General features: G+C 44.1%; 1 protein-coding gene across 8 annotated transcripts in view; it reads right to left on the bottom strand.

Moving 5' to 3' along the window:
• Positions 1–14,569, bottom strand: part of LOC134338659 (neural cell adhesion molecule L1-like) — a 325,827-nt gene extending 311,258 nt beyond the window's left edge. For 3 of the 8 annotated variants that reach the window (XM_063034664.1, XM_063034663.1, XM_063034656.1), the window contains exon 1: positions 13,284–13,425. The gene's annotated coding sequence lies outside the window, so the exon portion shown is untranslated. Of the gene's footprint in view, positions 1–13,283; positions 13,426–14,436 lie in introns of those variants that run through there. The other 5 variants (XM_063034658.1, XM_063034661.1, XM_063034660.1 and 2 more) reach the window with 5 other exon arrangements.
• Positions 14,570–17,466: the final 2,897 nt, after the last annotated feature.

Raw genomic sequence — 17,466 nt, forward strand, 5'->3', positions numbered from 1 at the left:
ACAGTTAAGTAAAGAACTGTAATGCTCTCTGGAGAGCAAAGGGCGTAACAAGGCACAGAAGACATCATAGTCATCCACTGCAAACAAGGAAGACCCCAGTTGGTGGCGCTCATTTGTACCAAAGGACCTGGACTTCCGAAGTCCAGTGGAACTGTCCTAGTGCAATGGCTTTTCCACTTTAAAAACTCTCCCACACAGGTTTCCTGTCATCATTGGACATGATGGATAACCACCAATGACAAAGGAAAGTCTATCTGTGGCTGAATATACCAATCATATGATTATCTTTATTTCTCACATGTATATTGAAACGTAGCAAATTGTGCTGTTTATGTCAAATCAAATCAGCGAAGGATTGTGCTGGGGCAGACCGCAAGTATCAGCAGGTTTCCAGCACCAATATAGCATACCCACAACTCACTAACCCTAACCCACATCTCTTTGGAATGGGGGGGGGGGGAGAAGAAGTGGAGCGTGGGAGAATGTATGCAGAAGTTCCTTACAGGCAGCAGCAAGAACTGAATCCTGATCGCTGATACTTTAAAGTATTCCATTAGCCGCTATGCTACCATGCCGCCGCCCCCCCACCGCATTGAACCCAGACTCTGCATACCCCACCAGAATCATCAACCTAATATGTCAACCGTTTCTCTTATTGTAGATACTTCCCGACCTGCCGAGTTTTTCCATAACTTTGGTCATTTTTTTCCCATCTGATTCCCACCATCTGCAGATTTTTATTGATTAAGACCAGGGGTTCCAATCTGGGGTCCATTAACCCCTTGGTTAATGGTAGAGGTCCATGGCATAAAAAGATTGGGAACCCCTGATTTAGACCATAAGTCCATAAGACATAGTAGCAGATTGAGGCCTTTCAGCCCATTGAATCTGGTCCACCATTCAATCGTGGCTGATTTATTTTCCTTCTCAAACCCATTCTCCTGCCTTCGGCCTATAACCTTTGATGCCCTTGCTAATCAACCACTATATTATATTATATACACACACACATATACACATACATACATATACACACACACACACACACTCACTCAGTGACTTGGCCTCCACAGCCAACTGTGACAATGAATTCCACACATTCACTACCTTCTGCCTAAAGGACTCCCTCCTCTTTTCTGTTTGAGAAACGTCCCTTCATTTTCAGGCCCTGACTGATCCAAACTTCACTAGCTCACTCACCTGATAACCGTTCACCCAATGTAGAGCAAATTCATTATGTCCATTGAATAACAGAGCAACTTCAACACCCAACCTCGCCCACGACTGATTTGAACTCAACTTCACTCAACAAGGGACTAGTTCGCATTTTTGTTTCTCTTCATAACTCACCAGTGACCATGCTCTGAACAACAACCTGTGACAATGAAATTCACCACAATCAATAATCAATCAAAATTAATGCTTCCTAAGAGGACAGAAGTTGTGAAAAGCCCCGGGTTGCCTGGAAACTACTTGCCCACCTTCCACTTAACTGTCAATCAATGTCCAGTTGCAGTTAAACTCAGTTTAAATGGCAAGATTAAAGATCAATTCATTATCTGCATGAAGTGTATGTGCCAGGAACATCAATTTCCTGATATATCCATGACGGGGAGCTTAAGAACTAAAATGATATGACGTTTGTTAGCATCAAATGCAGGACATGTTGGATCAACCGTTTATGGCTTTGAAATGTTGCTGTGACAACTTAAGGGAGAGAAGATGGATCCCCATTTTAATTTTCAGTCTCCATCACTCGCAGTGGGCACACAGGAGCATTGTTAGAAGTTTTAGACAACAGGGCTGGGACTGACCCTCAACTGCAGAATGCCTGCTGTGACAGACAAGCACCTCTATTCCCAAGAAGAGGAGCAGCCTCGAATCCCTGGCAGATTCGGGGTAAAAGGTAAGAGGCACAGATCAAGTGGATAACTAGAGATATTTTTTCCCAGGCCAGAAATGACTAAGACGAGGAGGCATAATTTTAAGGAGATTGGGAGATAAGTATGGGGGGCGGGGTAATGGCAGAGGAGAGTATCGGTGGGGGATGGAATGACTAAAGAAAGTTTTTTTTATATACACAGAGTGGTAGGTCCATGGCATGTGGTGCAGGGTTGGTTGTAAAAGCAGTTACGTTAAGGATATTTAAGTGACTTTTAGGCTCATAGATGATAGAAAACTGGAGAGTTATGTGGGAGGGATAGGTTAGATTGATATTGAAGTAGGTTAAAAGGTTGGCAAATCATGGGCCGAAGGACTTGTAATGTGTTGTAGTGTTCTATTTTCTATAAAACACTTGCCAACGTGAAGTTAGCAGCAGACCAAGGGGACATTCACCACCCTATCACGCCCCACACTCCTCCCAGATCTTGCCTGAACACTGGAAAAGGACAAGGCAACTGGAGTCACAGTCTGCACATGGGTGTGGCAGCTCAGTGGACCATCGATCAGGAAAATGCAAGTTCAAATCCCAGCACAGCGCTGGGAATTTAAGTCACGTAATTAACTAAAACCAGCAATCACACCCCTCATTCCTCCCAGAATCTTGCCCTGAACACTGGAAAAGGACGAGGCAACTGGAGTCACAGTCTGCATGTGGGTGTGGCAGCTCAGTGGACTATCCATCAAGAAACCGCAAGTTCAAATCCCTGCACAGCACCTGGGAATTTAAGTCACGTAATTAATTAAAACCAGTATCAGTAATGTTGAGCATGAAACAGCTCTAACAAACACCACACCAACACCCTTCAGGATGTACGCGACTCCAGACCCACTGGCTGCCGCCTAAAATAGACCAACTCTAATGTGAGCCACTCAATTCAGGAAACAATTAACGAAAGACAATAAATTGCTCTTCACCAGCAACATCCACACCCTTCAAATGTTTTTTTAAAAAAATGACAACTATTTTCATTCAAATATTTAACTTCGTTCTTACTCCTTTTCAGATCTTAACCAGACTACCTACTCCAGTCTCCTCTGTTCATCGAACGGCTTTGCAGCGTTGAACACACACAAAATGCTGGAGCAACTCAGCGGGTCAGGCCGTATCGATGGAGAGGAATGAACAGTTAGCATTTTGGGCCGAGACCCTCCATCAGGTCCTGCAGCTGCAGAAAGTTGTGAACTCAGTTAGCTCCATCAGGGGCGCTAGGCTCTGTAGCATCTGTAGAAGCAACAGCTGAAAATGGCGGCATCCATCATTAAGGATCCCATCACTGAGGACATGCCCTCTTCTCATTGCTACCATTAGGAAGGAAGCACAGGGAGCCTGGATGGTACATACTCAACGATTCAGGAATATCTTCTTCCTTTCTGCCATGATTTCTGAATATACAGTGAACCCATGAAAGTTACTTCACTATTATTTTTGCACTACCTGTTTAATAAAACTATTTTATTTATTATATAAGGTTATTGAACATTGAACAGTACAGCGCAGGAACAGGCCATTCAGCCCAATGTTGTGCCGAAACTACTAAAAAGTAAATCAAAAAGCCCAAAAACGAATCCCTCCTACCGACACAATGTCCATATCCCTCCATCTTCCTCACATTCATGTGCCTATCAACCGTCTCTTAAAAGCCTCTATTGTATTTGCCTCTACCAACACCCAGGCAGCGCATTCCAGGCATCCACCATTCTGAGTACGAAACCCACCCTTCACATCGCCTTTGAACCTACACTATATAATTACTGTAATCCAGTTTTTAAAAAAATATTATGTATTGCATTGTACTGTTGGCACAAAAAAAACAAATTTCACGACATATGCCAGCGATATTAAACTGATTCCAGCTTTTTGTGTGCATTGCTCTGGATTTCTGGCATCTGCAGAATCTCTTGTGTTCATGATTTGTAGCATTTACTGTGTAGTATTCCTGCTTCTGTACAAAAGGGTCACATTAAACAATCTTCCCCCTCCCCAAACCAAAAATTAGGAAGAGGAACACAGTAAAATATTCAATCCCTTAGCGGCATCCAGCTTGGGTGGACATACCTGTACAGTAAAAGATCACCGCTTCTCCTATCGACCTAATTCAGCCCCGTCACCAGTCCTACCCTACGAGCCTGCTGCAATCTCTGTTTCGCCTTGCACACCTGATAAGTACGCAACAATATCCTTGGGGAGAGGCTGTCAGCTGGCTGAGAGGAAAGCAGGGACAGCATCTGGCCATGGATTTGCAACGCAGCGAATGCAGCAAGTAGTCGGAACCAGGCGAGTCATATATCAAGAACTGCTCTCCGCCCCGCTGCATTAAGTTAATCAATAAAATGGATGCAGTCAGTCCTCTAATAACAGCGACTGCTGCCAGTGTCTGAGCAGAAGGCATCAGTGCACACATTAGGAGATGCCTGCAGTTAACACACGGCCAATTGTTTGCTGCCGAGAATAAAGGCCAATTAATGCCAAGAGGAAAATAAAAATCAAACAATTTATCAGAATCACAAAACAAGAAAGGGAAGAAAAATTCCATGATTGCTCTGAATCTACAAGAGACAAAAGATTTTTGAATCTAATTTTTATAAGCAAGGGGGCAAAACAATTACAAGTAAGGGGAACTTGTCAATTGCCCTGCACCAACAACCCCTCCCCCAACCCCCACATCTGCTGGGGTACAGAATCAGACTTATTTGTCACATATATATCAAAACATACATTGAAATGCGTTGTTTGAGTTAACAGCCAGCACACCCAAGGATGTGCTGGAGGCAGCCCACAAGTTTCGCCACACAGTCTGGCACCAACATAACATGCCACATTGCTTGGCAGAACAACACAGGACACAACAAAACGGAACATACCAAGCAGCAAAGCAACAACAGAAAAACAAACCCCTTTCCTCCAAACCCACACCAGCACGTGAGCAGTCCTTTAACCCCAGGACAGGCCGTATTTGGCCTCCAGCCTCAGGGACCCAGTTCATTTTTATTGCTGAAGCTTCGACCACAGGCAGAGGGATATGAGGCTCTGAGGATGTTGAAGCCACGGACCTAATCCTACCCTATCCGAAGTTCCTCACCTGTTCATATTCAGGGTTACAGCATAGAGGCCACTGGGTCTGTGCTGACCCTTTGTTGAAAGCAACCAAAGTATTCCAATTCCCTGCCCACATTCTCTATCTCCCTCCCCTTGGTATTCATTTAATTTCACTTGATAGGAATTAGATGCTCAGTGGCTGAATGTTATCAAGGCCACTGAGATCAATAAGATTTTTAGACTCAAAGGAGACAGAAGGATACAGGGACTTATAAATGTGCTCAGCGGTGTGGAGGGCTCTATGAATTCTGACAGAGCCCAGTCGATCACAGGCAAAGTCCTCCACACAAGGAGGACTGCCACAGGAAGACAGCAGCCATCATCAAGGACCCACGCCATCGCTGCTACCATCGGACAGGAGGTACAGGAGCCTTAGGTCCTACACCAGTAGGTTCAGGAACAGCTATTACCCATCCTATATTATATGTACAAATTTTCACATTCCACTGTATTTTACTTTCCTGTAAATGCCTAGAAGAAAATGAATCTGTAGGTAGAATATGGTAACATACATGTAGTTTAAGAATAAATTTACTTTGATGCCATCCATAGGAGGAGGAAATTCCTGGGACCAAGTCACTCACTTGTATTCTCAGCATATACGTTGTCTGAGATGTGGTTCTCCATGGTGGTGTCATCTACAATCTTGGCAGTTAGAGCGGAATCTGATCGTGCACTCAATCACTTGTATCTTGAGCCCCCTGCTCTACTCCCTACACATTCACAATTGCACGATCTGATTCCACTCTAACTCCACCCAAATTTGTAAATGGCACCACTGTGTAAAGCCACTTTTCGGACAGCAAAGAGGTGGAGTATAGGAAGGAGACAGAGAACCTAATGATATGGTGTCATGGCAATAACCTCGTAATCTACTCTTGGTTCTGTTCCTGTGTGTGTTCATTCCCCAACTATTCTGTTGCCACCATGAACAAAGTTCAAAGAAAATTTATTATCAAATTCGGTATATGACACCATACACTACCTCAAGATTCCTTTTCTTCCTGGCATTCACAAGAAAACAAAGAAATACAATAGAATCAATGAAAACCTAGACACAAAGTCCGACAAACAACCAATAAGCAAAAGAATACAAACTGTGCAAATTTTTCAAAAGTAAATAAATAATACTGAGAACATGAGTTGTAAAGTCCTTGAAGTTAAGTCCATCAGTTATGGAATCAGTTCAGAGTTGTGGTCAGTGAAGTTTTCCACGATCAAACAGGAGCAACAAATTCCACAGATTCACCACTTTCTGCTAAAGGAAGTCCTTCTCATCTCTGTTCTAAATGGACATCCCCCTATTGAAGCTGTGCCCTCTGGTCTTAGAATCCCTCGATATAGGAAACATCCTCTCCACATCCCGTCTATCAAGGCCTTTCAACATTTGATGGTTGTAGGGTAATAACTGTTCTCGAACCTGGTGGCTTGGGACCTAAGGCTCCTGTACCTCCAGCAGTACGAAGAAAGCACTACCTAGATGGCTGGGGTCCTTGATGAAGCACATTTCTTGTGGCAGCACAAATTGTAGATGTGCTTGATGATGATGAGGGCTTTGCCTATGAAGGACTGAGCTGTATCCACCAATTTTTGTAGATTTATCTGTTTTTGGGGATTGGCATTTCCAAACCAGGTCGTGATGCAACCAGTCAGGATACTCTCCCCTGTGAACTTACCGCAGAGTTGCTCCGAAGTTTGAACTTTGAACCATGGCCACCCCTAAAACACTCAAAGACTGGTGCTCCCAGGATCAGGTCGGGGTATGACCACTTGCTGCCCCACCTTACTGAATAGACGGGTCACAGTCCATGACCCACCAGTACAGTCTTTACTGCATTAATTTACAAACAGGGCTCATTTCAAGATTGCTTTGAATTAAACAGCATTGCACAGTCCATTAATCTGATTACAGTGCAGCAGCAGAGATGCATCAATCTCAATGTAAATAGTTTCCAGTTAATTGGTGTCTTGCTACAAAAAACACAGACGTCACAACAGAAGCAGACCGTTTGACCCCTCGATGGAGTGTTTCTTTATTAGACAGAAGGTGGCCCACCTGTTACCAACAAAGTACAGGGTCATGCACTTTAAGAATTCAGGGCATTTTCTTAACAGGCAGCAATTACAAAATCCGAGGTGCAAAGGGACTTGGGACTTCTGGTGCCTAAAGGTTAACTTGCAGGTTGAGTCGGTAGTATGGAAGGCAAATGCAATGTTAGCATTAATTTCAAAAGGACTAGAATATAAGAGCAAGGGTGTAATACTGAGGTTTTATAAAGCATTGGTCAGACCACACTTGGAGCACTGTAAGTAGTTTTGGGCCGCTTATCTAAGAAAAGTTGTGTTTGGTATTGGTAAGGGTTCAGAGGAGGTTCATGAAAATGATCCCGGGAATGAAAGGCTTAATGTATGAGGAGTGTTTGATGGCGCTGGACTGTACTCACTGGGTCTAAGGAGAATGATGGGGAATCTCATTGAAACCTACTGAATATCAAAAGGCCTAAATATTTCCAATAGTGAGGGAGTCTAGGATGAGAAGGTATAGTCTTAGATTACAAGGACATCCCTTTAACAGAGATGAGGAGAAATTTCTTTAGCCAGAGGGTAGTGAATCTGTGGAATTCATTGTCACAGGCCGCTGTGGAGGCCAAGTCATTGGGCATATTTAATGTGGAGGTTCACAGGCTCTTGAACAAAGGCTACACGGAAAAGGTAAGAGAATCAGCCACGATGGTGGAGCAGACTTGATGGGCCAAATGGCCTAATTCTGTTCCTATGTCTTTTGGTCTTATTTAGATCCATTTTCTCCGACCTGAACTTTCCTACAGTCATGGAAATCAAGCTAGGAGGAGCCCTGCCATAGGAGTTTGAAACTGGGTGGAAATTAGATGCAAGTCTCAAGGAATGGTGGAACAGGCTCCAGGAGTGGGAAGGCTAAATGGTCTCCTGTTTCTCCCAGAAAGAGTGAAGGAGATACAGCCTAGCATGGAGCAGCTCAGAGAACTCAATGGACAGGGCCAATTCCTTAGGACACATTGTTATTGCAGCACAATCAATGCCTGAATGAACACTGTCAACAGCATTCAGTAAGATGGGCAGCAACAAGCCTACCCCAACTCAATCACTTTGCCTCACCACTCAAATGTTAAACCCATACGCCAAAAGGCACCATGCTGGTTAGCACATTACCCCATTGAAACCTATCGAATACTGAAAGATCTAGAAAGAGTGGAAATGCAGAGGATGGTTCCTGTAGTGGGGGAGTCTAGGGCTAGAGGGCACAGCCTCAGAATAGAAGGACGTCCCTTTAGAACTGAGATGAAGAGCCAGAGGGTAGTGAAAATAATTGGGGAAACATGTAGCTTGGGTGGTGGATCGTCGTGTTGAGCTGGTCTCCGATCTTGGCGATTTACTTGCATACGCTCCATCAACATACGAGAACTCATCAGTGCACTGTTAATTGTGGTTTGTCCTCAGAATGCTTGACCTTTCTATGCTTAGCAATCAGCTGACTGGTCGTCATTTTGGAAACTCAATTGTGACATGGGAAAGAAATCTCGTCGTTGATTGGTTGTATGGCAAACGTGCATGTGGACTGGAACTTTGTAGAACTATGCAAGAGTAATCCACTTACAAGTCAACACAAACAAAAAAAACAAAGGATACCACCTTCTCCCCCCTATGGCAACTATTTTCTCTGGGATTTAACCCTTCAGAAAGTCTGCTAGGAATTCTACACTTAGATTCCAGGGAGAGGTCAAGGCTTTGGTCAGGAGAAAGGAGGCAAGTGCCAAGGATAAGCAATTAGGTTCAAACAAATCTCTAGGTGTACCAGATATTTCCTCAGAACTACCCAGATTTTTTTTTTAAGGTTCTTAGGGTTAGCTTTGGGAACAGAGGGGAGTTGGCGTTAGGTTAGAATTTAGGGACAGGAATGAGAGAGGAGTTATGTTGAGAGCTGTAAATAAAGAGCTCCAATCCAGGTTGAAGCGCACTCCGCGGTCCTCCCAGCACATCCTTGGCTGTGTTGGTTGTTAACGCAAATGACACATTTCACTGCATGTTTCGATTCAGCACAGTTTGAATAAATTAACCACACCCTTAATATTGAAGCAGACCTCAAAAAGATCAAGGAATTACAGTACCAAAGGAGGATCTTTGGCCCAATGTGGAATTTTAAAAAAATTAATCATTCAGAGTACAAGGCAAGTCCAAATCACCCATTTTCTCCATCACAGCACACCATAGCCGTAGTACATTACACCAATGTTGCAATCACTTGCCCAGGGTACAGGGCGATAAAAATTTTCTGAGCAGAAGTCTTTTTCTCCGCCTCCCCCCCCCCCACCGCAAGAAGAAATACGGTAAAACACGGTACAGGCCCTTCGGCCCACGATGTTGTGCTGACCTTTTAATCTACTCTAAGATCAATCTAACCCTTCCTTCCTGCACAGCCTTCCATTTTTCTATCATCCATGTGCATATCTGAGAATTCCTTAAATGTCTCTAATGTATCTGCCTCTATCACAACCACTGGCAGGGCATTCCACAGATCCACCACTCCGTATAAAAACCTAGTCTGACATCCCCCCCACCCCCATACCTTCCTCCAATCATCTTTGAACTACGAACCCTCGTTTTAGCCATTTTTAATGCAGACGTTCCCTTGGTCACATCATAGTGCCAAGAAATCTCTATAATCCTAAGTTTCTGACAGTCAGAAACACTGCCAGCTGAGATCACAGGTTATACTGAAAGATTAATTACTTAGTTTAAATTAGTTAGTATTGATCCGAAATGTGCAGGACCACAGAAGGTCAGACTAGGGAGTATATCGCTGTTCCTTCATTATTACTGAGTCCCAATCTCAAAACTCACCGAGTTGTGGGCATGTCCACAAGCCATAATTACAAGCCAATTGGCCCATCGAGTCTGCTTTGCCATTTCATCATGGCTGATCCATTTTCCATCTCCTGCCTTCCTCCCTGTATCCCTTCAGCCCCGACTAATCAAGAATCTATCAGCCTTTGCCTTAAATATATCCTATGACTTAGCCTCCAGAGCCACCCGTGGCAATGAATTACACAGATTCACCACTCTCTGGCTAAAGAAATTCCCCCTCATCTCCTTCTAAAAGGACGTTCCTCTATTCTGAGGCTGTGGTCTTAAACTCACCCACCATAGGAAACACCCTCTCTACATCCACTCTGTTAAGACCTTTCAACATTCATTAGGTTTCAATGAGGTCCCCCCTTATTCTTCTGAATTCCACTGAGTAGAGATCCAGAGCCATCAAACATTCCTCATATGCCAAGCCTTCAATCTTCATACTTCATTGTCGCCAAACAATTGATACCAGAGCGTACAATCATCACAGCGATATTTGATTCTGCGCTTCAGGCTCCTGGAATAATTTGGTCATGCCAGTGCCAGTAGCGTGGCAACACTTGTGGGTTTCCCCCAGCACAATCCTCTCTGACTTGATTTGACAAAAACGATGCATTTCACTGTTTCCTTGCACGAGTGACAAATAAAGCTAATCTTTATTTTTTATGATCTTCTTTCTTTGGCAATGAACAGACGAACAAATTGTTCAATCCATTACTGATAACGATGACACATTTCACATGAAATATTCCCTTCCAACCAAAAATAATGTAGACTGTCACAACAGAAAGCATCTTTAATTGTATATGTAAAACATAAAAAAGAGAAAGATATTGAGTTCTATGGGTTTATTCTTATTTTTATAGAGACTGGGAAAATTTCCAACAATTAAAAAGGAGAATCACATAATTCTTCCTGATTGCATTATATGAGCCAAAATTCTAATCTCATACAGCATTAAAGGATGGTGACACCACCCACTGATGAATTGAAGGAGCGTCAGCAGCTTTATCTACCTTTGATACAGCACCATTACCCAGGCAGCAAGAGATACTGAGAGAAGGCAGTTGATCTAATCACACCAGCAAACCCAAGGAGAGATGGAATAAGCCACTACTGGGGTGAAGGAGGTGGGTGGGGTGGGAGTTGAGGTGCTGTGAGTACAAATGTCTTAAATACTTAAATCTGAGTCGGGTTTCTCATCACTGAGATATGTCATGAAATTTGTTCTTCACATTTCTGCACCTGCTCTCTGATGGCAGCAATTAGAAGAGGGCATGTCCTGGAAGGTAAAACTGATGCCATCTTTTCAGGCATTGCCTTCTGAAGAATCCTAGATGATGGGGAGTTCAGTGTCCATGAGTCTACAATCCTCTGTAGCCTTTTCTGAATCTGTATAGCAGAGCCTCATACCAGACAGGAATGCAGTCAGAATGCTGTCAACAGAACCTCCATAGAAATTTACCAGTCTTTGGTGACATACCAAATCTCCTCAAACTCTGAATGAAATATAGCCACTGGTGTGCCTTCTTTGTAACGCTGGGCTCAGGATAGATCTTCAGAGATGCTGACACGCAGAAACTTGAAACTGCTCACCCTTCCCATCCGGGTAGCCGCCAACCTGGTGGCATGAACATTGATTTCTCTAACTTCTGTTCATTTCTCCCCTCTTTCCCCTTCTTTCTTTTTCCAATCCCCATTCTGGCTCCCCTCTTATCACTTCTCCTCACCGGCCTATCACCTCCCTCCTGTGCCCTCCCTTTCTCTCATGGTCCACTCTCCTGTTCTATCAGATTCCTTCTTCCTCAGTATATCACTGCCCAGCTTCTCAGTTCATCCCCCAACCCAACCACCTCCCCCTTCACCTGGTCTCATCTACCTCTCCACCACCGCCTTCTTATTCAAGCATCTTCCCACTTCCTTCTCTGTCCCGATGAGGGGTCTTGGCCCGAAACGTCAACTGTTTATTCCTCTCCACAGACGCTGCCAGACCTGCTGAGTTCCTCCAGGTGTGTATGTGTGTGCGCGTGCGTGAGGGAGCCACCCTGTCCACCGCTTACGCCCAGTGCTGAAGGGCATAACTGCGAAAGTCAGGAAGTCGGGAAACGGGTTTGGCTGAAGCACACCATCAATGGTAAACAGCTGAAAACAGGCTAATGACTGTGGCAAACCACAATATGACGTGCAATATGAAATCAGAACAACATCGTGTGCCGAAGGGCCTGTGCTGTAATGTTTTATGACAACTTCAGCAGATGAGGGTTTTAAAAAAAATACCCGAAAGCAATGCAATCTTCTGAGACAATCAGCAAAGTTAAATAATTACCTTTTTACGTTTAAATATGAGTCAATATTCATCTGTTTTGATATATTATTCAAAAATACTATTGAATCCAATGACAAAAATTACTTTACATTCACCCCAGGAGAAGCAATGTTGAATCAAACCCGAAATTCAATCCCATTCATCAGGCTCCTCTCATTATTAACACAATAGTCGCACACTTCTGCTTGCTTGAGTAAGCCAAGAGGAAAAAGGATCCTCTCATATAAACACAGTGAAAACGCAGAGTGTGACAGAAAGATGAACGAGCGAACAAAACGCCTTTAAAAGGAAGCTCCCTGTTGCCATCCTAATAAATCAGGGTGTGGTGGGAAAGTGAATCCAACAGATACTTGTCACTATAACCACACCGCAATTTCCAGCAGCAGAAACCAAAGACTGGATCTGGACCCCCAAAATACCAAATCTGCAATCCTTTCCTGACCTTGTGCAAATTAATGTAAAAATCCACAAGGTGTTTGAAACAGGTCTCATCAATAAACACACTGACACCTGAACAGACAAGCCACAGAAACATTCCAGTAGGTCAATGGACAATTTAAACAAAAAAAAAGAAAACTGCTCATAACAATTCCAATTTTAAAATTCACATTTCAGATGATTTGAAAACGATCCTGGCTCCATGCATTCTGAAAACACCATAGTCACAATAGCTCGCTGATGTCACTCCATCTACCATTCTTAAAGATTTGATTAAAAATTATAAAGAGCCCATAATCCCTTTTGCCCGAGGGAGGCATCTGAATTTAAACAGCGTTGTTTAAGAAGAGAGCCCTGCTGCAGTTATTGAAAAATCAGGGCTGGGTACTGCAGTTGCCTCAGCAGCACCAGCATCAGGCTTGTTGCTCATCTTGAACCCACCCCAAAAATTTTTCTTCCAAACAGTGCTTCTGTTGGGAGTGAGGGGTATTGAGTCAAAGCATTCCGCACATCGTTCTCCTCATTTCTCTCCCCATTCCCCCCCACCATCCCCGGCACTGTAGCAACATTAAATCATTTAGAAATACCCACCTGGGGCTTTCTTTCAGAGTACCTGGAGCAGACTGAACTGCAAAACAGCGTCAGATTCAGTGTCCTGATGCATCAAGATTCCCACCCTGTCCAACCTCCAGCCCCTTATGGTAATTATTTCCAGACCTGATATCTCATTTCCTACTGAGAGCAGACGCAACGCACGCACACTCCAGGTTTGGATCCACATGCGGAGGGGGAGGAGGGAGTGAGACAGATGCAGTGGTGGGGTGGAGCTGGGGTGAACAGTGTGCTTTAAAATAAAGTGTAATTCATTATTACTCAGGTCTGAGAATTTGCTATTGAAATATATAGGATTATAGATATGAGGAGGGAAAATAAAGTACAAGGTTGAAAAAGAGTGCCTCAGGATGTATACAGGGTACACGCTTCTTCCTCAACATTCTCTCGCTCCCACACATACAATTATATACAATTCACAAAAGCAGATTTATAGATATGACCAAAAGATATATAAGTAGCTGCAGATTTATCAGTGCAGGGCAATTTCATATAGCCGTGGTTACAGATTTATAGATACACTGAGACCCACAGATATCAACATATAGAGGGTACAGATTCATAAAAATATTAAAATGAGATAGAGCACAGTTTTATAAATATGATTAGTAGTTACAGATTTATAGATTTGAGACTTCTGAGACAGAGGCTGTTGATAGAGAACTGCAAATGTAGACACAGAGACTACAGATTTCAAGATTAAAATGGATGATATGGGAATATGTACAACAAAATGTATAGAGGCAGCATATTGATAAGACTACATGCAATGCATATACAAACAGATGCATATTTATAAATTATAACTTTAGATAGTGTAGATATATGAATAGATAAGGTTATGTATTTATAAATTATAAGGCTAGATACTGTAGATATCTGGAGAATATATAATACAAAACTAACTGATACAGATATATGAAGAACAGACATAGAGGCGGTATATTTATGAATTATACAACTAGATACTTTAGATACATGGAGAATACAAGATAATAGACATTTTAAAACAAGATCTCCTTTGGCACAATGAAACATACTCCAATTTCCCCCCCTCCCGGTGAAACATCCCTTCCAGCAGTACGAAGGTCCCGGGCCGCCCGAGAGGGGAGCAGGTAGGGCGGGGCCTTACCTGCGGCCAGGTGAGCGGTGCTGGTGCTGATGCTGATGCTGACGGTGATGCAGCTCTCCCGTCCTCTCCTGCCGGGTGTCGAACTCCCTCCCTCCCGCCGGCACCGCAACGCTGACAGGTTCTTCCCTCCTCCCTGCTCCGCCGCGCGCGCACCCGTCACCCCTCCCCGCCCCGCCCTTCCAGAACGCGCGACAGTCACGCGCACGCGCGCCACCCCTCCAGAACGCGCACGGATCACACCCACAACCACCACCCCCCCACCACCACTTCCGAAACGCGCATACGCTCTTCTACCGTCAAGCGGTATTCCGCAACAGCGATTCTCCTTTTTCCTTAAGCATCATTTTGCGGCAACTTCTCCTGAGGTGATGGTTGTGAGGATGACTTTATTTTTAAGCGCATTTTTTTTTTCATTTCATGTTTTATTTTGTTTCTGTGAAACTGAGTTCAGGGGTGGGGAGGTAGTGCCAGACGGCACGGAGCAAGCGCGTAGTCCTGCCTGCCGGTCTCAATCGGCACTGCGCAAGCGCGTCGGCCTACCTGCCGGTCTCCGTCGGCACTGCGCAGGCCCATCAGTGTTATCAGAATGCCGCTATGCTGTCGCCCGAGGACGGGTGCCGGGTCAGACGGCAGGGCGCAAGCGCATATCGTCCCGCTGCCTCGGTCGAGCTGAGCACGCGACATCTGCTGGCGGCTGGTGGGTTTCCCGCCAAATGAGGGGGCGTCGTCGGCACTGAGGAGCCAAGGCCTACTCGAGAAACCCATCGTTATATTCGTTTTCCAATCTTATTTAAAAGGTAAAACTGAATGCATTAGTTTATTTAAGAGTTTTAAATATTTGACACATTCAACATTGATCAAGTACCCGTTTCTGAAATTCTCTAGAGCTGAAAAAGGATTAGTGCTTTCCCAGAGAATATGACAAATAAACTCCCCTCAAGCTTCAAGTCGGGTACAGGTACGATTATAACCAATGTTTTGATAACAAACTCTGCCATCTTCTTCAGGGTTGATGCCTGGGTAAGTCTAGTCTGGTGGTCTATCCCAGCATGTCAAGACAGACCGGTGGATTGAGCGGACGAGACCAATGAAAGGTCCAACGGTCAAGAAGACGGTCTCTGCAAGCGTTGTGGAACGTGTAGAGCTGGACACGGCGCAGAAGACATCCTGGTCATCCACTGCGCCTAGTCCCATCTCCAGCCGTCTGGACTCTGTCTTGCCACTGGATGCAGATGGGAATTGGGAAGAGAGAGTGAGGCTGATGCTGCACAACTCTCCCTCACTTAAATCCAAATCATGCATTAATCTCGACACCATCATAATGGTGTTGAGGTCCTCATGGATGTTGACGATGGACAAATACACAAGTCTGGTGGTATTTATACCCCCATCGTCCATCCCTTCGGATTGATTAGTCCCCACTCAATCAGATTCCACTCTCCCACCTTGTTCACAATTGAATTCCAGTTCTTACTTGGAGTGAGATCTTTGTCTTTATTAAAATTCTTTTCCTCTAGTTTTATTTCAATTACTTCCTTCACAAAGCCATTGGCGTGGCAAGTAGTTTTATGCCGTCGAGGTCAATCTTATGGGCATTGCGAACAGAAAACCCTGGCTGACGGAAAAACCAGGAAACTGAACAGCAAGGAGGAACCCATCACTACTGCCTGTCTTCCCTATATTTCCATGGTTTCTGGAAGGATCGCCAGGATCCTGAAGAAATACGGGATTAATACCATCCAGAAACCTGTAAGGAAGCTCGAGTCACAGCATATGCGGGTCAAAGATGACCTGGGACTTGGGTCGACTGGCATTTACAGGATTCACTGTGAATGTGGAGCGGTATATATCAGCCAGACTCATAGGAGATGTATCTGTTTGGGTTACCAGGAGAAATTAGCAGAATGTTGCATTTGCGATGGCTATAGGATTGATTTTGACTGCACAAAGCTACTGTGCTGCGCCAATGGCTTTTGGGACCGACTGGTAATGGAAACTATTGAAATATAACTAGAGGAAAAGAATTTTAACAAAGACGGAGGTTTTGCTCTAAGTAAGAACTGGAATTCAATTGTAAGCAAGGCGGGAGAGTGGATGAGGACTAACCAATCAGGAGGGGTGAATGATGGTGGTATAAATACCACCAGACTAGATGTCCCGAGACATTATCCCTGAAGAAGATGGCAGAGTTTGTCATCAAAATGCCAGTTATAATCGATACCTGTACCTGGCTCAAAGCCCAAGAAGAGTTTATTCATTCTCCAGAGTTGATCAAAGTTTAAAGTAAATTTATTATGGAAGTACATGCATGTTATCATATACAACCCTGAGATACATTTTCTTGCAACCATACTCAATAAATCGAAGAAACACCACAGATTCAGTGAAAGCTACACACAGAGCAAAACGGACGAATAACATGCAAAAGGCAATAGACCATGCAAATATATTTCAATGTCAGGGTGAGTGAAGTTTTCCCCCTTTTTTTTCAAGAGCCTGATGGTTGAGGAGTAATAATTGTTCCTGAAACTGGTGGTGTGAACCCTGAGATTCCTGTACTTTCTTCCTGATGGCGAGAAGAGAGCTTGGTCTGGGTAGTGGGGGCCCCTGATGATGGATATGACTTTCCTGCAGATGTGCTCAGTGGTGGGAAGGTCTTTAGTGGGCTGTATCCATCACTTCTTGTCTTTTCCATTCAAGGGCATTTGTGTTTCTGTTACAGGCCATGATGCAGCCAGTCAATACTCTCCACTACACACCTATAGAAGTTTGTCAAAGTTTTAGATGACATGCTCAATCTTTGCAAGCTTCTGAGAAAGTAGAGGCTCTGCTAAGCTTTCTTTGTAATGGACTCAGGACAGGTCCTCCGTAATGATGAGGCTGAGGAATTAAAATTTGCTGGCCCTCACCGCCACTGATCTCCCCCCACCCCAATGAGGGTTTGCTCATGGACTGCCGGTTTCCTCCCCCTCTAGTCACTGAGGAATGATAGATAGATTGATTAGATCAATAGCTTCTATAGTTAGTAGT

Source organism: Mobula hypostoma, chromosome 28, assembly GCF_963921235.1.
Source record: "Mobula hypostoma chromosome 28, sMobHyp1.1, whole genome shotgun sequence".
NCBI classification, from domain to species: Eukaryota; Metazoa; Chordata; class Chondrichthyes; order Myliobatiformes; family Myliobatidae; genus Mobula; species Mobula hypostoma.